The following is a 23,677-nucleotide window of genomic DNA, read 5'->3' on the forward strand; positions in this document are numbered from 1 at the left end:
AGTTATAGAACATAGTAGCTGTATTTTTTTAGACTATTGTGGGAACCTCACTTGCTCCTGGATTCACCACAATCCAAAATCATGTAGGCTATCCCAGATTGTGTTATCAGGAGTTCTACCCTTTACAGATGTTTAAATTTAGTCAGCAGTTGCTGTATTTTTTAGGTTAAAGGTAAAATCTTGACAGTTGAGTTAGTTATCAAGGCACCAGTACAATTTCTACAGATGAGGGTCCTTGGGAGTGCCAAGAGTCTTCTCCCTTTTTCTTGGATGTATAGCATAAATTCAATTGCTGTTGCAGACTAAGCTGACACAGACTTCTACAAATGTTTCTATCCTTCCAGTGATCAATTTAACCAATTTTATGAATGACATCTGCCCTTATTAAAATGGTCACTGCCTGCACCCTCTTTTTAAGCTACCCAGGGACAGGGCTCCATCCCTCACCTCAGGAGCATGTACATTATTGTCCAGTATGCATTGATGATGTTTGCTACAAACTGGATCAAAATTGCAAGTGTACCTTATCTTGGCATAAATCAGATGTCATTGACTAGTTCCAGCCTCTGTAGCAAGGATTGCCATCTTAGCACATGCCACTCATTTATGTTGTTCTTTTAGCATTCTTTTGATTATGCTGCTGTTTTTCAGCTTGTGTCCAAGTAGAAATCAAACTGTGGCAAGGTGCAAGAAATGTCAGTCTTGCTAAGGAAGGTGATGGGCATCTGATAGTGAAAGCTTCACTTGATGCATGCAAAAGTAGCTCTGCAGTGCCATCTTCTATAAATTGCAGGATAATTCAGCTTAGTCTGCAACGGCAGTTGAATTTGTGCTATGCATCCAAGAAAAAGGGAGAAGACTCTTGGCACTTCCAAGGATCCACATGTTAAATGAGGATTTAATACAGCACCCCAAATATTTTACTATTTTTCAATTTCGACTGTGAGAATTAAATGACATGCTGATGGTGCTAGGTTATACAAGGGAAAAGAAGGGCTGAGCTAACGATCTGCTCCTTGCGTAGAGTAGTTAGCAATATATAGCATTGTCACTTGGTTTGAAGCATAGAAGTGTTTCATTCTCTGGCTCGACCATCTTTCTTTTCTCTTCCCCCTCTGATCAAGCCAAAACTAAATAGCTTGTTCCCATTAAAAATATTGGAAGCTCTTGGAAATGCCAGTGTAGTTTATTTACTGCTGCTCAAAGTTGGATGTCAGTTATAAAAAAACATTTCAGTAAACCAAGTATCTCTTCTGTGAATTTTTTCTCAAGCCACAAAAGTATCTTAGTACACATTGGTCAGATGATAGCAAGCTGCAATGTGAGCCTCAGAATTGCTTGCAATTGTTTTTTTTTTCCGGGGAATATCAAAGGGAATGCAATGGAAAAATCATGAATGATACCTGTTTCTTTGAGTTCAGCTTATTTGTGAAATGATTCCTTTACTGTATCTTTTAATTGCACTCCAACTTGATTATTTTCACACTTTTTTTTCCCTTCTAAATTGATGGAGGAAACATTCATTCATTACCCTAATATCACATTAACTTTTGATGTTTAGAAATTAATTGAGTGATCAGAATTAAATGAATGACAATTTCTAGATTCACAGTTCCTGTCAATTAAGAACATAGGAACAGGAGAAGGCCATTCAGCCTGTCGAGCCTGCTCCACTATTCAATACGATCATGGCTGATTGAACACCTTATGCCTTTTACCCACACTATCCCCATAATGCTTTACATTATTGTTGATCAGAAATCTATCAATCTCTACCTTAAACATTCTCAATGACTGAGCTTCCACAGCCCTCTGGAGTAGAGAATTACCCTCTGAGTAAAGAAATTTCTCCTCACCTTGGTCCTAAGTGGCTTCCCCTTTGCTTTGAAATTGTGTCCCCTGGTTCTAGACTCCCCAATCAGGAAAACATCTTACCTGCATCTACCTTGTCTATCCCTTTAAGTATTTTGTAGGTTTCAATGAGATAATCTCTCATCCTTTGAAACTCTGGAGAATACTGGCCCAGTTTCCCCAATCTCTCTTCACAAGACAGTCCCTCCATCCCCGGACCAAGTCTAGTGAACTCTCATTGCACTCCCTCTGTGGCAATAATATCCTTTCTGAGGTAAGAGAACCAAAACTGCACACATTACTCCTGGTGCAGTCTAACCAAGCTTTTATGCAATTGAAACAAGACTTCACCACTCCTGTACTCAAATCCTCTTGTGATAAAGGCTAACATTCCATTAGTATTCCTAATTGGCTGCTGCACCTGCATGTTAGCTTTCAGTGACTTATGGACAAGGACACCCAGGTCCTTTTGTACATCTACATTTTCTAATCTCTTCTTATTTAGGAAATATTCTGCACATCTGTTCCTTCTACCAAAGTAGATAACCTCACATTTTTCCACATTATATTCCATCTGCCAGGTTCTTGCCCACTCACTAAGCCAGTCCAAATCCCCTGTGGCCGCTTTACATCTTCTACAAAACACACATTCCCACATAACTTAGTATCATCCGTGAACTGGGAAATATTACATTTGGCCCCCACATCCAAATCATTGACATATATTGTGAATAGCTGGGGCCGAAGTACTGATCCTTGCGGTACTCCACTAGTCACAGCCTGCCAACACGAGAATGACCCATTTATTCCTACTCTTTGTTTTCTGCCTGTTAGCCAATCCTTAATCTGTGCCAGTATATTGCCTCCTATTCTATTAGGTTTATTTTGCTAATCAACCTTCTGTGGGGGAATTTATCAAAAGCCTTCTGAAAATCCAAGTATACCACGTCCATTGACTCTCCTTTATCAATTTTGTTAGTAACCTCCTCAAAAAACTCCAACAATCTCATCAAACATGATTTCCCATTTGCAAATCCATGTTGACTTTACCCAATCAGATCATGATTATCCAAGTATCCATTTATCACATCCTTTATTATAGCATTTTCCTTTCTACTGCTGTAAGGCTAACAGATCTGCAGTTCCCGTGTTCTCTCTCCCTCCCTTCTTAAATAGTGGGGTAACATTTGCTACTTTCCAATCTTCAGGAATTTTGGAACATGATCACCAAAGCATCTACTATCTGTACAGCAACCTCTTTCAACACTCTGAGATACAAAATATCAGGACCCGGGGACTGATCAACCCTTCAGCCCTATTAATTTCTCCAATACAACCTCCTTACTTATACTAATTTCCTTCAACTCCTCATTCTCTCTAGTCCCTTGGATCTCTAAATCTGTGAAATTTCCTGTATCTTCCTCAGTAAGGACAGACTCAAAGGGTGGAATTTTCCGAGCCCGCTGGCGGCAGGCGTGATAGGTGGCATGCGCAGAAAATATGGTGGGATCTGCTTCACGACAGCGTGAAGGCAGGTCACAATCTTCTGCTCAACATGCCGACAGCAGGCTGTGTTTCCTGCCATCGGTTGGCGGGGAGCTAATTATAATACCTCAGCATATGATTAAAAGGCTATCCCACCAGGCTCTTGGAACCCCACCGTATCGTCCATCCGCGTTGGCGTGCTTTCCCGCCAACGTGTTTCACAACAACACGCAGACGACGTGCACTTGGCGGCCTTCACTTTGAGGGAACTGAGGTGAGTAAGCAGCAGTTTCTCCACAGCTCGCCTGTTGTTTACAGGCCTCAGGGGCGCCGGGGGCGGGGGAAACTGATGCCTGTTCTGCAGGCGACAGCTGAGGGGCGGGGAGGGTGCCTGGGGGCAAGTGCTGGCCAGCCTCGGAGGCGACTGCTGAGGGGGGCGGGGGAGGTGGTTAAATGCTGCCCTGGAGCTGCATCCCATGCACAGGCAATCGAGGTGGGGGGCAGGGTAAGCAAGGGAAATGGCCACGCATTAGGGCCACCTGTATAAACTGACCATGCCTCTGCAACTAAGACCGATCAGGCGCAACCACAGTGATATGATTGGGGTCAGGCCCCTAGCCTGCCGGCTCATGCAAGCATCGAGGTGGCACCAAAGGGCCACCAAGCACTCCATACCTTACCCCACTCCGGCACAGACTTCGATTCCGCAACACTTCATTGGACCGCAGAGCAGTTGGACGGCACACATTGTACAATCTCCTCGCCAATGCTGGCCAGTCGCTGCTGGAGGCGCTCACAGCTCCTTGCAATCTCAGCATTCTGGTTTGGACCAGTGTCCCCCATGTGGCAGGTTGGCAGGGCAGCCATGCAGTGCACTCACCTCTGGCCATCCGAGGGGTGCCCAGCACTCTCCAGGAAGCATTAAGGTGCGGTCACACAGGGCCAGGAAAGGTGCTAATTACAGCCATGATAACCACGTCTCTCTCTCTCTTTCATGTTGCAGGAGGACCATGTCAGGTTCATGGATCCTGGTGACCTAGCTGTATGTCTGATGGCCTACAGAGACCGCAGAAGATGGAGGAAAGAGTGACTGAGACATCTGGCCGTGCAAAGGAAGAGCAGCAACCTCATGAAGAAGGGGCAGCAGAGTCTCCTGCACACACTGCCCAGGAGCAACAGTGAGCCGTGGCTGGTCAGTGCCTAGCAACACCCAGGGTCTATAGACACCGCTTGCCATTCCTGCAGATGACTGAGAACCAGTGTCGCCGACAACTGCGCATGTCTAGGGACCATCGGCCGTTTACTTCAGGACTTCGCGCCAAGGGACATGGAGGGCATCCACTGTCAGTAGCTGTGATAGTGACCATGGCACTCAATTTCTATGCCAATGGATCCTTTCAGGGCTCCACAGGCAACCTCTGTGAGATTTCACAATCCGCACCTACAAATGCATCCATGAGGTCACGGATGCCATCCTCTTCATGGCACACAACTTTGTGCATTTCGCCTGGGACCAGGACCGCCAGGATGCAAGAGCCATTGGATTCGCCCTGTTCTTGGGATTCCCACAGGTACAGGGTGCGAATGACTGCATACATGTGGCGCTCAGGTCTCCATTGCTACACTCAATGGACGTCATCAACTTCAAGGGCTTCCACTCACTGAATGTGCAGCTGGTATGCAACTACCAGAAATGCATCCTGTAGGAATGCGCATGGTTTCCAGGGAGTGCGCACAACACCTGAGTCGCTCGCAGATCCCTGCAGTCTTCCAGGGTCCATAGAGGCTACAGGGTTGGTTCGTTGGGGACAAGGGCTACCCGCAGAGGCCGTAGGTGATGACACCCATGTGGCGGCTTCAGACTGCAGCAGAATGACACTATAATGAGGCTCATGCAGCAGCTCGCAACTTGGAGCAGACCTTGGTGGAGCTGAAGATGCAGTTCTGGTGCCTGGACCAATCTGGTGGAGCCCTGCAATACAGTCTGCAGAGGGTGTCACACATCGTTGTTGTCTGCTGCGCCCTTTACAACCTGGCGCTGCACCAGGGTGAAGAGCTGGCTGAGAAGGAGGTGGAGGAGCTGCATGTCTCTTCTGATGAGGAGGATGCTGACAGGGATGAGGATGAGGGGATCCTAGGTGGTGACGATGGGTATGAGGCTTTCGCACTGGCTAGACGAGGCAGGTGCACTTGGGAGGCCCTCGTAGCTGCCAAATTTGTGGAGGATGATGATGACATACAGTGAGGTGTCACCATAGATCCTCTCAGTTGTGAACCTTTGACTCCAGCCAGGCTTATCTCTATGCCAAAGCCCTCTGAGAGAATGTTCCTGTCATGGAGATGTGGTGAATGCCCTAATAGTTGCTCGATCACAGGAGGATGATGACAACATGCAGTGAGGACACTCCATAGATCTTCACGTGGCCTCTGAGAATGTCTGACTCTTGTCTGGCTGAGGGCAGCCCGCTTGAGCTCCATGATCTGGGCCATCTCAGAGGCGCAGCCATGAAACTTTAGATGTAGCTGATGCTGTGTCCGCCTTCAGCAACTCATCCATTCAGGAGCTGGTTTGCAGATGCTGGTATAATGGGGCCAGCCCCACATTAAAAGTGCCAAGAGCACACACACAGTATGAGAGAACTCTGGCGCCTACCCACTACGTTCTGGCAGCAATGACCAGCACTGCCCAGGTGCAGGCATCAGTAATGTTTCCAAGGAGTGTGATGCTGGACCATCACTTTGGTCTGAAGGCCGCACAGAACACAAGGAAGAGGCCCTGGACTGAGATACCTGCCTTTTATCTTTTGCAGAAAGGTTTCACATCTGAGTGACAAAAACACAGCTCATCAGAACCAGGAGCCATAGGCAGGGGGATATTCTTGAGAGATTATCGACAATAGTGAACGTTATGTACAAGTGATTAACACCCATTCCCAGGCTGTGCAACTAATTCCCTTGAACTGTCCTAACCCTGCCGCTATGTCTTGGTGCTCCCCAGACATCCACAGCGGAGGTGGAGGCCTCCTGCTGACTGTGACGCCCTGTCTGTGATTACTTTGGTGGGTGTCCTCTGGAGAGCCCCGGTCTGCTTTCAGGCTCCTGCTGTGTGGCAGTGGCGCCCTCCTCGGCCTGTGAAACTGGAGCTGCAGAGGTCACAGGAAGAGGGGAGTCAGATGGGCTGGTCACTCCCAGAGTCACCTAAGTGGATGGCCCCGGAGCGTGCACCTGCTGAACCACCTCCCTATGGGTGCCCAAGGGCCCCTGGCTGACTCCCTGAGCAGAAGGGGTAGCTGGAGTGAGATCGGGTTGCCCAGCATCCTTCTTGCGTACACACTGTTGGAGGCCAATTTGGCATCAGTGATGGAGTTAAGCCCACGCAGCAGTGCAGGAGTGACATCCTGGACCAAGGTCTCCAATGCGGCCACCATTCTGCCAGTGCTGACCTCAGTGCGTTGCAATGCCGGTGCTATCACCTCAACCTGAAGACAGATGGACTCCCCTATTGTGCCTTGCAATCTGAGGAGTGCGGCAGCCATCCAGTCCTGATGTTCTCAAACTTGCCTTTGCAGCTTCAGCAGCTGTACCATGACCGAGTCCAGAGGCTCGTTATCTGACTCGGACTGAGCAACGTTCTGACCTCCAGCAGTTCTCTGAGTGCCGGGGACCTGCCTCTACCTGCTGTGGATCAGAAACTGCGATGTGCTCACGAGTTTACGGTCCCGAAGCTGCTCTAAAGCTAGGTCCCACCAAGGCGTATGTCTCTGCGCTGGTGGAGGGTGTGGGTGAGCGCTGTGACGAGACTTCAGGGAGGATACCTTCAGATTCCTTTTTGTGGCAATGAGTGCTTTGCTGGCGACTGCCTTTTAAAGATGGCGGGGTGATGGCAAGCGGGCAAATGAGAGCCCACCCACCATGGAATTGGTGTGTTTCACAGGAGTGAATATATAATGAGCCAGGCTTGGTAAGATACAATGTGAAAACCCACCATTTTCATCGGTGGGTAGGACTCCATTTTACCCACCCGTTACCATACTTAGTGCAATTCTGGGAAAATTCAGCCCAAAGTAATCATTTAGCTTCTCTGCCATTTCCCTCTTCCCCATTATGAATTCTCTGGACTCTGTCTGTAATGCACCCACATTTGTCTTAACCAAAAGCTCCCTTTTTACTGACCAATAGATGCTTTTACAGTCAGTTTTTATGCTTTTTGCTAAGTTGCATTCATATTCTATTCTTCCTTTCTTCACCAGTTTCTTGGTCTTCCTTTGCTGTATTGAAGACAAACTTCTTATTTGATTACTTGCAACCATTTTCTAAAATGTTCGCTATTCAAAGGCTGTTGTCTCGTACCTTCCTCAAGTGGTCAACCTTCACGTGCACCTACGCAGCCAATACACTATTCAGCTAGAGGCTGTGTCCATCCAAGCCCCATCTTCTTTGTCACCCAATGTCTGGACACATGGATATTAATGTATGTACAGTTCAGTTTTTAACCTTCTCATTTCAAGCACTCATGCATTGGTGTGTTATATTTTTACTGGTGTATCTGGAGCTGGGGTACTGCTGCACTCCCCCCAGTTCAGAAGAGATGAGATGAGTACTTCCTGGTCTAGTAGCTCAGTGCCAAAGCAATTGGTGCATTACTTAATCAACAACTAAAAGAATGTTCATAAACATCTTTCATGTAAAATATGGTCTTAACTATTGGTTCCCAATTTGATATTATTAAACTATGATTCTGCAAAAAGAGGAAGCCCAAGTTTCCAGGAAACTCTGAGAACCCAGAACTGGGAATTTTTCAACTTGCCCATAATCATGAAGTATACAAAGTTTTCCCATTATTATTCATTCTCCCTACATATAGATAACAAAATAGATGCAAAGCTTAAGACATTAATTTAGAGTGTCTGCCAAAAACATTGTACCCTAAGACCATCGTTTGTTTTGGCATTAATGGTCACTTCACTATTCAGACATTAGGCAACAACTTGTGCAAATCCAACTCCACGATGAAGGCACTCTTTCTCAACCTAGATTTGCCAAATCAAAGGAGAAAGAAAGGATGGAGCCAGGAATTTCTTCAATCTACTGATACTCAGGGGATTAGTACAACTCAGTCTCTCAAACACAGTCGTGACAGCCACCTATGTTGAGACTGATGTATTGGCCAAGCTCTTTAATGGCAGGAAAGCACCAGAAAACAGAAAGACCCTCTTGTTCAAAATCTGGGAATGCACTGATGTTTTTGAAATACCAACAAACATTGCCCATCAGCTCTGTTCAGCCACTTGTGGGAATTCAGTTTGGTACAGCCATCCTTTTTCACTGTCTACAGCTTTTACATTTAAGAATCCATTCACAGTTATGTTGTCTCAGCAGCTTTAATCTTGTGAAAAGAGAGAGTTTTTTGGTCCAATTCTGCTTAAATGTGGACCAATTCAAAAATAAAACTAATCAGTTCAAAAATGAAAGCCAAGCATTTCAACGACAGGTGACACATTTATTTTGCACATTTCTCCATTATTTTCCATTTCCCCAATAATTTATACTAATGTGTGATTTCATAACATTATACCAACTGTCCAGCTACTGACCTTGTGATTGCCTAGACAGCAAGAGGTGCCAAATGGCTTTGACAAATGAACATTTTTGCTTTTGCAATGGAATGCATTGAATACCCCAAAGAGAAAATCTAGCAAAAAGTCCTTTAATTTAGTATGCATTGATTGTATTTTTATTACTTAATTTTCTTGAGCCAAAATTGTGCAACAAAACTTGTACCACAGGGAATCATGACTAGACTGCAGAGTGTTACCCAGAATGTACTGGATGAAGGGCCGCAGTGTTATATCTAGGGATGCAACATTAGAGCTCAGATTCAGGTACTGCACAGAGGATTATATTTGAAGCTAAGCTGTAGAAAGATTTTATGTTCTTAGGGAGAAGTAGCTTTAATTCAAGCTTGATGCAATTCAGACCAAAACTCATTTTTGCATTGTGAAATGCAAACATTGAAAAGTAATGAAAAATTCTGGCTCTTCTGCCTCTCAATGACACAATGCCTCTTTTAGTTGAGAGTTTAATTCAGATCCTGCTGAAAACTCATTTACATTAAAGCTGCCTTACCTCAGAAAGGACAAAGAATTGGCTATATGGGAGCACTCCATAGAAGCCACAGAAATAGAATATGCAATGCAGGATAAAAATTCTCTTAAAGGGAGATTTAAATTTCCTGATTTATTCATCTGAATCCACCTTTGAATGTGGGTGGTTTAACACTGGCCACCAGCAGTACTTCTTTAAAATAATCAGTTATCAAATACAAACAGACTGCTATTGAAAGTTGGAAAAGTTTTCACTGGGGAATATATTTGCCAGAAGATTGCACCTATGCTTTTACCTTAGTGTTATCTGGCTATATTTCAGAAACAAATTGCCCTTACACTCCAGACAATTATACCTTTGAATCTAGTGCTGATTAGGTGCCATTTGGGAAAAAAATAATTTTCACATGGAATGTATGCTGGATATTAAGCTTATATGCAAGTTTAAGATAAGTATCATGTTTCACAGTTTCAAAAGGAAAGTAGTTTTATTCCAACTATTGACGTATTGTATGATTGAAGGCATTTTATTTCTTAAACTTGTGTGAAGTCCAAACTCTAACCTAGTTCCTCTGTAGAGAGGTTCGATATTTTCTATCTGTAGAGTTGTGTTTCGTCATTTCAGGAGAAAACCTCTTGGGATCCATACTTTCTTGTTAAAATGTAGTGAAGTGTACAAGAATAGTTGTTACTATCCAATAAGTAAATGATTATTGGTCAGACTGTTTGTAATGTACCATTATATGTGCTGGACTACTTTGTCAATTAACCATTAATAGTGGTATACTGTACACTGGGAAATTATGGGATGCCTACTGCTTTTGCCCATCACTTTCAAAGGCAGAAATTAGCATGTCAGACCAATGCATAAATGTTAAGACTGCTAGGTCAGATATATTTATAGGTTAAATAATACACAGAAGACAAAGGACACAAGACCTTTAAAGTAGCACTATATAATTAGAAGCTGTCCACAAGGTGCTAATGTATTTGTTACCAAATAACAGGACTTAGGAATGAATAGTCCCTTGGTAGACTTCAAGAAGAGTTATTGCATATGAATGATGCAAATTCCAGTTCCCCACCAAGTTAGCCAGAACTAAGCTTTAGTAACTTAAACTATGATTTATGCAGTGCAACTTATTTAATGTTACAGCTATTTATTTTCAAGTAAACAACTGTCTGAGTGATTAACCAGCCTTATACCTTATGTGGTGAGCAACAGAAATAGCATCTTAGTCATCAAGTACAGAAAAGTTCAACATCTGAGAAATTAGATGACGTTGGGAGACCAGAGAGCACAGCTGGGAATCTTGTTCTTCACACCTATGTGGAGGAATTGGACACCATTGCAGTGGAAAGTGCTAATGTTCTGAACAACATTTGCTAAAATCTTGAACAGCGCAACTCAACAATTCTTGTATTTCTGGGTTTTGCAAACAGAGGCAAAGCAATAAGCTATGGCTAGGAGCAGAAATTTAAAATACTATAATCAACAATTCTACGTTCTGCTTGCTTTGCAACTACTTTGTTATTTCAACGAAGATGACAATGGCAATGCATAAAATTTCAAAATCTCTTCGAGAACAATCATTATTTTTCAGTATTTACTTTGACTTGGATCTCAGACTACTTCTACTAAGATTCTTAATTGCTGCTTGCAATCCTTTAAATCTCAATCTCAAACGTGTGTCTTGTCAGTTGTTATATTTCTTTTGCATGTATGAACTCTTCTATGAACTGCGAGATTGGCCTTGTAATTTTACATTAACTTCATGCTGCCATGATAGATTCTGAACAATCAGACTTTTGGTAAGGCTAGAACTGACATGGATCTATTTATATTTCCATGGCACAAACAAAACACACATTTGACAACATTTAGACCCAATAACATTTAGACCCTCTTGAACAAAATTTGGAGAAAAACCTGCCTTTCATTAGTTATCAGCTTATAAAATTACTTTCTGAGAAATCACACTTCAAAGCTGTGCATTCTTAACTGTTAGAGGCACATTAATTATGGGGAGAAAAAATATCCTGGCTGACTCACGTGTAGTTCTAGTATTTTTTGCTTTATATCAGGTTTTCAGCAATTGTAGTTTTTTCTTTTTTTTTAATAATTCAATTTTTCTCCTTAGCTGGTCCTAAGTATCTCTTAAAGGCTTGTGAGCCTCAATTTGGGGATCAATACAAATACAATACAAATGCCAGTAATGTTCATGACAATAGAGAGAATTGGGCATGTAGGACTTTGTGAAGCCAGCCAAAATTTAATCAGCTCCCTCCTCATGAAAAATAAATGCAGGGAGCTTAAGTCACCATATAGCTCACTGGTGAGTGGGTGGGAGTTCGGGAAATCTGTTGAGGCAATAGCTGTTAAAGAGCTGCTGCTCTCCCTGAAAGTGGTGAAGATTTATTGACTTGAAGTTGGTCTGTTGCAAAAGAGCCTGTCGTAATGATGCTGATGTGAGAACTTCGTGAATGCTACACAAAAAGTGGGACTAAATTCCCTATTTATTAATGAGACCTTTTTTTTGCAAAAGGTACAGTAAAGGAGTATAAGACTCTATTGAGAAGGAAGGACATCCTCACACAGAAACAGAAGTTGCATGAATTGAGTTTGCCTGTCAAGTAAATGCATTAATGTGAGCCTTTAGGACTTGGTGGAAAATTGCACCTGTAGGTTTATCAGAAAAGTGGGGATCTTACCAGCCCAGTGTGGACTTAAGCCACCAGTCTTTTGGTTATCAGCTGATTTGTACAAGGTGGGATGTAGGCTGGCCACAGCAATATCTGCCTGGGTGCTCTTTCAATTTCAGTCTGTTATTCACTTATTCAAAAGCACAAAAATATAGTTTGTGCAAAGACAGCATGGCTCACAATATATTGTCATATTACCTATATTGGAAGGTAGTCTATCCAGAAACCATTGTAATAAATCTTCCTTTTTGCCTTGCTTGTAGGGGCTTCCATGATGAGGTTCTTGGACCAGGACATGCCCACAACCTGAGCACTTGACAGCATTTTGTACCATGCGATTCATAACATGAATGCAAGAATTCAGTCTTTTAGATAGCAACTTTGAGAAGGAGAAGCACTAATCACCATTGCAGAGTGGAGATGGTATCCATAGCAAAGGAAGCAACAAGCTAGGTATTTCTCAACTGCATTAGCTAGGGCTTGGTGCCATTGGATATGGGTTAAGGAAATGGTTGATGCACAAGAAGGCCTTCAATGATTTATTTTGAGATTGCACTAAACAACCCAAAAACGGTTGTCAGACAATGTACAACCATGCATCTATGATTTCTCAAAAAAATTACATGACAAAATTTTGATAACTATGGTGCACCCTTGGGAATAGGACAAATTCAGGGCAATCTGAAGGTCAGCACCACCGCCCCCTGCACCGCCCCCCCCCCCCCCCCCCCCCCCCCCCAAAAAGATGAACAGACTGAACCCAGACACATTGTGCTTATGAACATTATGCCTGGAGCAATTGATTGATAGGTTGTGACAATCACCTTGACAGAATCTTCATGGGTTTCCCGCCCCAAACTGGTGCACCAAGTTGCACTGCAGCATGAGTCACTGATCATTCACTGATCTACAGCAACTGAACATTACTTAGTAAGCAACTAAAACTCCAAAAACAGAAAAGATAACCCTTATTAATACCTTAACACAACCGATAATCCCATGACATATATTAAAAAAATACATTACAACACGCTCTCCACAGAATTTCAGTCTTTTCAAAAAACAGTCTAAAGTCACTCACAGCTTTCAACATGTTCACTTCTCCCCATTTTGCCAAGTCATAATGTCTAGCGACCATCAAAGGTCGTCTTCTTCGTTTTGAGAATTCCCAAACTGACTTTCAGTAGTAAGGCCCCCACTCTGGTGATTTCATCTCCTGGCTTTGCCAGGGTGAATCTTCCAGTGTCTTTAAATCACTGCAGGTTCTTCTCTTAGACTATGGATAAGTGTTCCCCAGCATCCTGCCTGGTAGTTAACAGAGAAAGCAGCCCTTTCCCTGTGCAAACCGTAGCCACTGCTGCCCTGTCTTGCTCACTCTTTGTTTCTCACTCCCTTTGTTTCTGTCCAAAGTGTCTGAGAGAAGTCTGCAATAGCAAGAACATCTGCTTTGCCTTTGTTTACAGGTATAAATGTAATGTGTGCATTTCAATAGCACACGACCTGGGCCCCCATGGTAACCAAGCCACACAGACTTCTTGTCAATAAAAAGTTAAAGCAGATCACATAATTCTTCATTACTCCAGTTTATTGTGAATTAAAGAGACCGTCCAATACATAAACATCTTATAAAACCTTGTATTTGTAACACTCCATTTTGATTGCAAAATGAAACCTCCATTGTGAAATCCATTCTGCTTTGAAGTATTCCTTACTTGGAAATACAGCTCAGTATCTACCAAAACCTTTTTTAAAAATCCAGAAAGATACATGCAGTTCTCAGAAATTTTCTATGGAGTAAACAATTTTAAATGGGTCACTCCCACTGAATGGTTCATTTCATGACCTGTCTCTGTCTTATTTATCTGTGTGTAATTTAATACTGATTGTAAAGATGTCTAAAGGGGACTAAATGATTGCATAAATGCGTATGATTTGAAGGTGCGTGCCAGTAATGGAGTCAAATATCGGAAAAAGTCCCTCCCAATGACAATGGAGGTTTTTTTGGAAATACAATGTGTGTAATGTTGATAGAGATTGGTCACATCCAAAATGCCAACCCTTAAACCCTATTTGCCACATTCACATTATGCTGATGTCTTAAAACGAATTGGATTTTTAGTCCGATAATTTCTTGTTATGATAACACAGGTGTTTTTACTGGGTTATAGTTTGCCTATCCCATGAAAATCTGTCCAATGATTAACATAAGAAATCTTACAATTTTGTGTTTGCATTAAATTTCTTGACAAGCTAATGCTTACTTCCAATAGTAGTCATTCTACTGCACTTCATCTGCCATTTTCATTACAATTGAATTTTACTATATATTTTTATAGTGCTCAAATTATACTCATTTAACCTTTGCTGGACCTCTCAACTGATGCTGGGGCATTGATCTCACCTGATGCTTGTCTTTGGCTGGAGTGGATCAAGTGTTACTGTCCTCCTAACCATGGCTACCAGGACACCGTTTCTGCTGACCCTGCCCTTCCTTCTTCATGCTCTTCCTCATCCTGTGCCTATTTGCCATCTTTTCTCCACAGTCAGCCACTGTAAACCTCACTGGAGAAACAATTTAAATTTGAGACTAAAGCAAAATATTGTGGATACTGAAAAATCTGATATAAAAATAGTAAACATCGCAAATTATAGGTTATAATTAAAATCTACAGTTAAAGTCTATTACTCAGTGCTGAACTGGAAACCTGGTTTTTAGTTTTTTATCATTTGAAATTTAGGATGGGGGAAGAATCGGAGATAGGATTAGTAAGGCATTGGGTAAGGATAGATGAAGAGGTAGAAAGGGGTAAAGGGTTGGTATCAGAGGAAAATACATGGGTATTTGGATAGGACAAGGCAACTAGGTTTGTGTTGACTGGGTGGGCTTACAGTTACAGGTAAAAGGATTAGGGTAGGCACAAATGATGGTGAGGGAGTAGGTGACAAGGGCGCAAAGTACAAGAAGGTAGAAATAATAGCAGAATATGTAGGCGTAATTGTGGGATGCAGGTTAGAGGGGTATTCAGACTAGAGATAAAGTACCCAGAAGGAAAAGCCAGTATAATTTGGGAAATAAAAACAAAAAAACTGCGGATGCTGGAAATCCAAAACAAAAACAAAAACAGAATTACCTGGAAAAACTCAGCAGGTCTGGCAGCATCGGCAGAGAAGAAAAGAGTTGACGTTTCGAGTCCTCATGACCCTTCAACAGAACTTGTTCTGTCGAAGGGTCATGAGGACTCAAAACGTCAACTCTTTTCTTCTCCGCCGATGCTGCCAGACCTGCTGAGTTTTTCCAGGTAATTCTGTTTTTGTTATAATTTGGGAAATGACTGGTACTAGTCCAAATTGGTCTATGTAAAACTGAAAGTCCATTTCAGAACAGTACCAGTCATTTCCAAGTTTTACTGGTTTTTCTTTCTGGAAAACTCTCCTTGGGCTGCTAATCAGCCTCGGCAACAGGTTCTTTGTCAAAACCTTTTTCTCCCATTCTTTTAAAACTTCTCATTCATGGTGTTTGTTTATAGTCACATTTGTGATGTTGCTTTTTTGTTTTCTGTCACAATTGTGGTGTTTTCTTTGTTTTTTGAACCTCAGTTAACTCGAGGCCCCAAGTATGCTATTCCTAGTGTTTATAAAAGTACATATTTATGAAGGGGGACAGAACATGTCCAGGGAATTATAGACCAGTCAGCTTAACATCAATAGTGGGAAAAATAATAGCATCCTTACTAAAGGTGAGAATAGAAGGACATATAGAAGTTAAAACTATAATAACGAATAGCCAGCACAGATTTCAAAAGGGAAAATCTTACTTAACCAACCTTATTGAATTTTTTGAGGAGGTAACACAGAGTAGACAATGTTAATGCAGTAGATGTAATTTATCTGGATTTTCAATAAACTGCCCCACAATAGACTAATGAATAAGGTCAGAGAATGTGGAGCTGAGGGACAAGTGGCAGAACAGATTGTTAGCTGGCTTCAAGACAGAAAGCCGAGCGGACGTAATTGGCCCGCCCATGTAAAATGGTGCCGCACCCCCGATTGGGGGCGCTGATCGGAAGCACGCCTGTGCACACACGTCCTTCAACTTCGCCCCTGACTGGGGGGAGATCCTGAGATCCTGTCCATAGAGATGCAGGAGAGGGTGCAGAGAGGATTTGCAAGGATGATACCAGACATATTAGGAAAAGATTGACTGGCTCTTGAAAAAATGGCTGAGGGATGACCTAAAAAAGGTTTTCAAAATCATGGAAAGGTTTGATAGAGTGGATATGGAAAAAATGTTTCCTCATTGGGGAGGAGGATAATGAAGGCCATCAATATAAGATAGTCACCAAGAAATCCAATAGGGAATTCAGAAGAAATTTCTTCAGGCAAACAGTGGTAAGATTATGGAACTCGCTACCACAGGGACTGGTTGATACAAATGGCATACTTACATTTAAGTTGAAACTAGACAAGTATATGAAGGAGTATGGAATAGATAGTTACTGTGGTAGATTTAGATGTGAAAAGGTAGAAGGAGGTTTGAGAGGAGCATAAACACTGGCATGGACTGGTTGGGCTGAATGACTTATTTCTGTATATCCCATGGATATATTTTTTTCCATTAGACGTCACTATTCCCATGACTGTTCATTTCATCTAAATTGTGTTAAATTCTATATCTCATGTCACCACCCTCTTATGACTGCTTCCCCTAATCTTTGTCCTCCTTTTCACGCACTCTGATCCACCATCACCAGTTTCTCCCCAGATTCATGATTGGTGGTACCTTCCCTCCTAATGCCTTATGCCTGCCCACCAATTAACCCATTTTGCTCAAGATACTCTCATTTCACTGCCCCACACCCACCTTTACATCTGCAGAATCTCCAACATAACAAATAAGTATTCTAGTAAACACTTGTGTCCCAACTTGCTGCCTTACAGCATCTCCACTTTCACAGTCAGCAAACTGCATTTACAAAAATATACAACTAAGTATTTTTTATTTTCATATATCTATATACAAAATACTCAAAACATTCACTCTGGACTGATTATTCATAAGCAATTTTTTTAAATTCATTCATGGGATGTGGGCATCACTGGCTAGGCCAGCATTTATTGCCCATTCCTAATTGCCCTTGAGAAGGTGGTGGTGAGCTAACTTCTTGAACTGCTGCAGTCAATGCAATGTAGGTACACCCACAGTGCTGTTAGGGAGTGAGTTCTAGGATATTGACCCAGTGACAGTGAAAAAACAATGATATATTTCCAAGTCAGAATGGTGTATGCTTGAAGGGAAAAATCCAGGTGGTGGTATGCCCGTGCATCTGCTGCCCTTGTCTTTCTAGATGGTAGCGGTCATGAGTTTGGAAGATACTGTCTAAGGAGGCTTGGTGAGTTCCTGCAGTGCATCTTGTGGGTGGCATACACTGCTGACACTGTGCATCAGTGGTGGAGGGACTGCATGTTTGTGGATGGGGTGCCAATCAAGGGGGCTGCTTTGTCTTGGATGGTATCAAGATTGTTGAGTGTGGTTCAAGCTGCACTCATCCAAGCAAGTGGACAGTATTCCATCACACTCCTGACTTGTGGATGGTGGACAGGGTTTGGGGAGTCAGAAGATGAGTTACTCGCCACAGGACTCCTAACTTCTGACCTGCTCTTGTACTCATAGTATTTATATGGCAAGCCCAGTTCAGTTTCTGGTCATTGGTAACTCCTAGGATGTTGATAGTGAGGTATTCAGAGATGGTAATGCCATTGAACATCAAGGGTAGATGGTTAGATCCTCTCTTGTTGGAGATGGTTATTGCCTGGCATTTATGTGGCACGACTGTTACTTGCCACTTGTCAGACCAAACCTGGCTATTGTTCAGGTCTTGTTGCATTTGGACATAGACTGCTTCAGTATCTGAAGAGTTGCGAATGGTGCTGAACATTGTGTAATCATCAGCGAACATTCCCACTTCTGATATGGAAGGTCACTGATGAAGCAGCTGAAGATGGTTGGGCCAAGAACATGACACATGCATCCACACCACCCCTGCTCCCCACTCCCCTAGAATAAAAATCAGGCTATTCAAGGCACTTTCTCCCAAGGTGGGTGTGCCAAGCCAGTGCATTTCACCACTCCCGCTAACCACCTCTAAGATGAATATCCGGCTTTATGAACTCCCAACATGTTTTGTGAATGAGTCCTAAACATCTCTTTGTACATTTGGCTGCAACTGCTAAACTCAACTCTTGGATTGTCTAAAGTGTTTGGGTCTTGGTTCTACGTCACAGCTGTCAATCTGGACTGCTTCCTCCGGGCTCCCCCATTGGATTCCCAATGTCATTGTTACTTTTCATACCTTAGTTGACAAATTATCTCTGCTACTAACTTTAAAAAATCCTGCAATGAGGGCACCATTTCCTTCAGGTAACTGACACTATCTTTCAGTACTTAACGCAGGGGTCCCCACATCTGTGTCAATATCTTGCATGGGTCTCCCACATAGAAAAGTTTGAAATCCACTGGTGTGGGTAATCTATTTTAAAGCTATAATGCTACCTACTCCTAATTACACTGAAACCTTTTTTTTCTCCTCTGTGGAGGCTTGTCCATGGAGTCTCACACTGCGAAGTACAAGCAGATGGAAATATCCAGATGGAACAGGTTATGGAACCATTCAAACCTGACAATAAATCTTCCAAAAATCATGACTTTTTTCTGTAAAGTACCTCAGAGGATTTTTTAAAATGTTGTTCATATTCACATCATTCATCATTTTCTTTTTCTTTTCTCCCTCCCCATCTCTTTCTTTCTGCGACTAAATGATGTGACTTTTGGGATTTTATTTGGCAAGGATCGAGAAACATTCTTGAATAACAGATGCCTTATTTATACAGTGATTTTTTTTTTAATTGCTCTAAGAAAAGGTTTTGCTTCAAGAAATCTGTTAGAGCTCTAGTTCAGTAAGATTTAATGGGTTTCCCTTTCTTGTGCATTGTGTATGATTTTGAAAGTTTCATTATCAGGAGCCAAGCATCTGCTTCATTCCTAGTGAAGAATAACATTTTTCTATTGTTAGGAAATTCAACCACATCAAAATCAGCATTTTTAAAAAAAATACAGCTGCATTCAGAGAGGAATGTAAATCCATGAACTAACTTAAATGTGAACCGATATGTAGAGGATACTGGAGAAATCTTAGTTAATTTCACGGCAGTCGTCCAATTGGGTTTGAGAAGAGGGAAACAGAATTGGGCAGAATTTTCTGCCTGTCAGGCAGGCCGCGCGGGCATTGCCCGCAATCGGGTCCGCACCGCCATTTTACACAGCTGGGCCAACTAAGGCCCGCCCAGCGTGAAATTCGGCTCCCAAGGACAGTGGGAGTGAGCGGGCAGCAGTGGCGGGACTGCTATGACTGTCGGGTCCAATGGTGACCCGGCGGCCTGTATAAAAGAGCTCCTGCAAACTTGCAAAGGCTGTCAAACATGGCCAGCAGAAGGGCTCCCCGGAGCACTGCTGGTGAGCAGGCCGGGCAGGAAGGTAGGGCAGGGGGGAAACTGTGCCCCTTGTTTCTCAGGGACGGGAGGAGGAGGCCAAATGACCAAATGTGCCTGGAAGCAGGTGGTGGAGATAGTGAGCTCCTGCAACGTGGTGCGATGCACCTGGATGCAGTGCTGCAAGCATTTCAACGACCTCTTGCCCTCGGGATGGGTGAGTACCATGTTGGCCTTGGTCACTTAACCCAGCAGGTAGGCTTTCCCCCCTGGCCGCATTGCGCCCCCCCCCCACAAACTCTTGAGTGTAGTGACTGCATTGAATCATTGACGGCATGTGTCCTCCGCTGGGTGGGCCAGCAGATATTGCCCATGCCTAGGTCACTCTGAGAGGGTGGTGATGAGATGGGTTCTGCACCTGCAGCATGTGACACCCACATTACTGTTTTGGGGGCAACCTGGAGGATCTGCACCTAGGCGCAGTGTGGGAACTGCAAAACATGTCAGGATGCTGACATGCTGGGAGGGGAGCTTCCAGGTGACAGGGCACCGATCCATCTGCTGCCTTTTGCGTTCCACGTGCTTGCGCCTCCTTGCTTTGCAAGGTTAGACTGTGTGGTGCCAAATGTGATGTAGGCAACATTTGGCCAAGGGGGCTGGGACAGGCCTGGCATCTTAGTGTGAGTGTGTGGCAGCTGAGGGGTGAGGAGGCACTGGAGCCCTGTAATGTCCCACCCTGGTTGGGGTGGGATGGCAGCAAAGAGATTCCAGGTACAAGTTACACTAATCAATGCTCTTCTCTCCTTTTCAGGAGAAGAAAGCTCATAATGCCACCGAGCGGTTGAGGACTGGTGGAGGGCCAGCCCAGTTGGCAATCATTACCAGATTCAAGCAGGAGGCCCTTGATCTGGAGAGGCGCCAAGCCCCCAGATCCACCAGTGTTGATGAGGCTGGGGTGCCACGGGCAGGTATGTTTGCCCAGCACTGAGGTCACCATTAGTGTCCCAGCAGCCATGGCACTGTTGAATGGTCAGTGATTGATGTTTGCAACATGGCTTGACCATTGCTTATGGAAGGATGTGCACATAATGATCCGGGGGACAGGAATGCACATTGACGTTGTTTCCACGTTAATTAATCAAATGTCCTTGTTCTTCCTTTCAGCATCAGCGGAGCAGGGTCGGGAGGAGGAGGCACAGGAGGGGCCCTCTCTCACACCTGAGGGCCCTGAAGTCTCTGACCCACCAGCGTCACACCATCTCTGCCAGGCAGGCACCAGCACAGATACTAGCATCTCAGTGGGAATTAGATCATTGGCTAGTGTCCCAGTGCACAGCGGTGAGGACACTTCACAGTCATTGGTGGAGACAGAGAGTGCCCATGGCGCCAGCAGTTGGAGGACTGCAGGGGTCCAGGCACACGCTCAGTCGGTGGCTGATGATGTGCCTTTGGAGTCGTCTGTGAGGCAGCAAATGCTGGAAGTCCAGCAAGGTTTGCGGGAGGATCTGGTGGAGATACATGAAGCTATGCTTGGATTGGTATCCATGATGGAGGAACCCACCCGGACCATTACCGAGGCAGTGAGCCTCACGGCCGAGCTCTATGCTTCCTCCATGGAGAGAGTGGCAACCCTCGTAGAGAGGCTCCTCCAGGACACCAATCAGGGCTTCCTCGGGGTGCACTCGAACCAGCAAGCCCTCACATCGGCATTGACCTCAGCTGGTCAGTGCCAGTGTGGGAGATGTTTTGGGCACCAAGCATCCCAGCTCGGTGCCCATCCATCCACGGTGAGCAGGGAGGTCTGAACCAACCTCACATTGGCGCAGCAGCTGCCTGTTGTCTTTACAGGCTCCTCTCAGGGCGCTCCGGATGAGGGCAGCAGCTCTTCCACCCCTCTGCCGGTGACCATTGCTTCCGATGAGGCTGTGACGACTGGGGAGCCAGCACAGGCTCCACGGGCCAGAGGACAGCCGCCAAGGTCATCAAGGCCAACAGGACAGCAGAGTGAGCAGACTGTCTCAGATGCCAGTGCTAGCAAGGGGACAGCACCTAGACATAGTGCCCGAAAGCATAATTTTAAGGCATCTTAGGCACACCATGGGTTTCTCACTGGTGCTTTTGTGTTGCCCTGCAATGAGGTCATGATTAGTTGGTGTGCTGTTTAACACATTTGTCATTTTGTTTCCTTAAGTTCATTTTGTTATATCATTAAATTTAGACACGTGACCATGGCTGAGGGTGACTCTTTTCCTCTGCAGGTGGATGGTTACCCATGATGTTATGAGTGAGTTGTGTCACATTAAGCTTTATTGACAAGGCCCTTAGTTAGTGTTCCTATCCAGGCAGATTTAGCACTCAGGCATCCAAAACGGCGCCTGCAACACAGGTTTTTGTTGGAGGCCCATCTGTGGTGATCTATCTGAAGGTGCATTGGAGGTGTTTCTGCCTCCTTGGAGTGCGCCTGTGTCAGTGTCTATCCCCTCAGCATTTCCCTGTGCACGCTCAGCCTCAGACTCACTGCTGGACTTATCATGTTCAGCCGCAGCAACTGCATATACATCTTCTTCATCCACAGCGTCGCCCCTTTCCCGCACAAGATTGTGGAGAGCGCAACATGCAACCACTATCAGCAACACATGATCTGGGGGGTACTGGAGTGCTCATGGGAGCTGCCTGGGTACCTTGCACAGACTTGTAGAATCTGCATCCGGTGATCACACACTATCTGCACGTTCAAGGAGTGGAATCCCTTCCTGTTGACGAAGACACCGGGCTCACCTGCTGGCACCTCGATGGCCACATGTGTGCAGTGTATTGCACCCTGGATGTGGGGAAAGCCAACAATCACTGCGAAGCCTCTGGTTCGCTGTGTCTGGCTTGCTTGGTCCCAACAGTAGTGGATGAAGGTCAATGCACGCCTGAACAGAGCGTCTGTCACCTGCTTGACACAAGTGTGGACAGCTGATTGGGAGACACCGTAAAGATCACCCACAAGCCCTGGAAAGAGCCAGAGGCATAGAAGTTGAGGGCAGCTGTGACCTTTAGAGTCACTGGCATGGGGTGTCCACCCACACAGTTAGCGGAGATCTCAGGGCCTATCATCTGATAGATAGAGTTGACTGTCTCCCTTGAGAGATGGAGCCTCCTTTGGCGCTGCACCTTTGACATATTGGGGTAGCTGCTTCGCTGTCTGTATACCCTGCAGCAGGATAGTGGAGTCTTCTACGGCCCCTTCCACCTTGGACTTCCTATTGGCTCTGCGCCCCTTGTGCCTGTGCCTCTCCTCCCAAAGGTGGCTCCCCTGGCAGTTGAATGTGGACTCCTGGCCTCTTTCCCCTTCTGGCCCTCCCTTCCTCCTCAGAGGAGGTACTTCCAGTGGAGAGCACAACTCCCATTCCTAGGTGAAAGGAAAGCTTCCTGAAACCTGCAGGCCCCAAAAAGGATCTTCACTGTAGAGTGCTGACCTGAAGGTTGTGAGTCCTATCCTAGCATCTGTAGTGTAGTTTTGAAGTATTTCTGCTCACACAGGCAAGTATCAGTAACTTTCCAAATTAAATTACCTGGTAAATGCGGGCTCACTCTTAAGTTTTAAGAATAAATTGGATAGATACATGGATGGGAGAGGTCTGGAGGGTTATGGACTGGGTGCAGGTCAATGGGATTAGCGGAATAATATTTCGGCACAGACTAGAAGGGCCGATGGGCCTGTTTTTCTGTGCTTTAGTGTTCTATGGTTCTACGGTTCTAAATATCTGACTGAGCACAGTTGCGACCCCACTGACTCCTCTTATCCTGCCCGTGGAGGAGGTTTATACAAATGTGGCCTGCCCATTGTGCCCGTGCAATGTCCTGAAGATCGCACGGGCCCCAAAAAGTCACCGTCAATTGGTGCCTCAAGGGCCTTAAGTGGTCTGTTAATTAATGGTGGACGCGCATCAAAGATCATCGTGCACCCACCCACCGAAATGTCGCGATGGCACGCTGTGACATCGGGACGCTCGCCCTACATCACCATGTGTCATTTTACATGTCAGCATGCGGGACCCGCC

The 23,677-nt window shown here is 44.6% G+C and overlaps 1 protein-coding gene across 2 annotated transcripts in view; it reads left to right on the forward strand.

Annotated features, from left to right (window-relative positions):
- The window catches only part of ralgps2 (Ral GEF with PH domain and SH3 binding motif 2), a 574,026-nt gene extending 561,430 nt beyond the window's left edge, over positions 1-12,596 (forward strand). The window contains exon 23 of one of the 2 annotated variants that reach the window (XR_005945530.1): positions 12,407-12,596. The gene's annotated coding sequence lies outside the window, so the exon portion shown is untranslated. The remainder of the gene's footprint in view (positions 1-12,406) is intronic. The other variant, XR_005945531.1, reaches the window with a different exon arrangement.
- The last annotated feature ends 11,081 nt before the right edge of the window (positions 12,597-23,677 follow it).

This window comes from Carcharodon carcharias, chromosome 16 (assembly GCF_017639515.1).
Source record: "Carcharodon carcharias isolate sCarCar2 chromosome 16, sCarCar2.pri, whole genome shotgun sequence".
Taxonomy (NCBI): Eukaryota; Metazoa; Chordata; class Chondrichthyes; order Lamniformes; family Lamnidae; genus Carcharodon; species Carcharodon carcharias.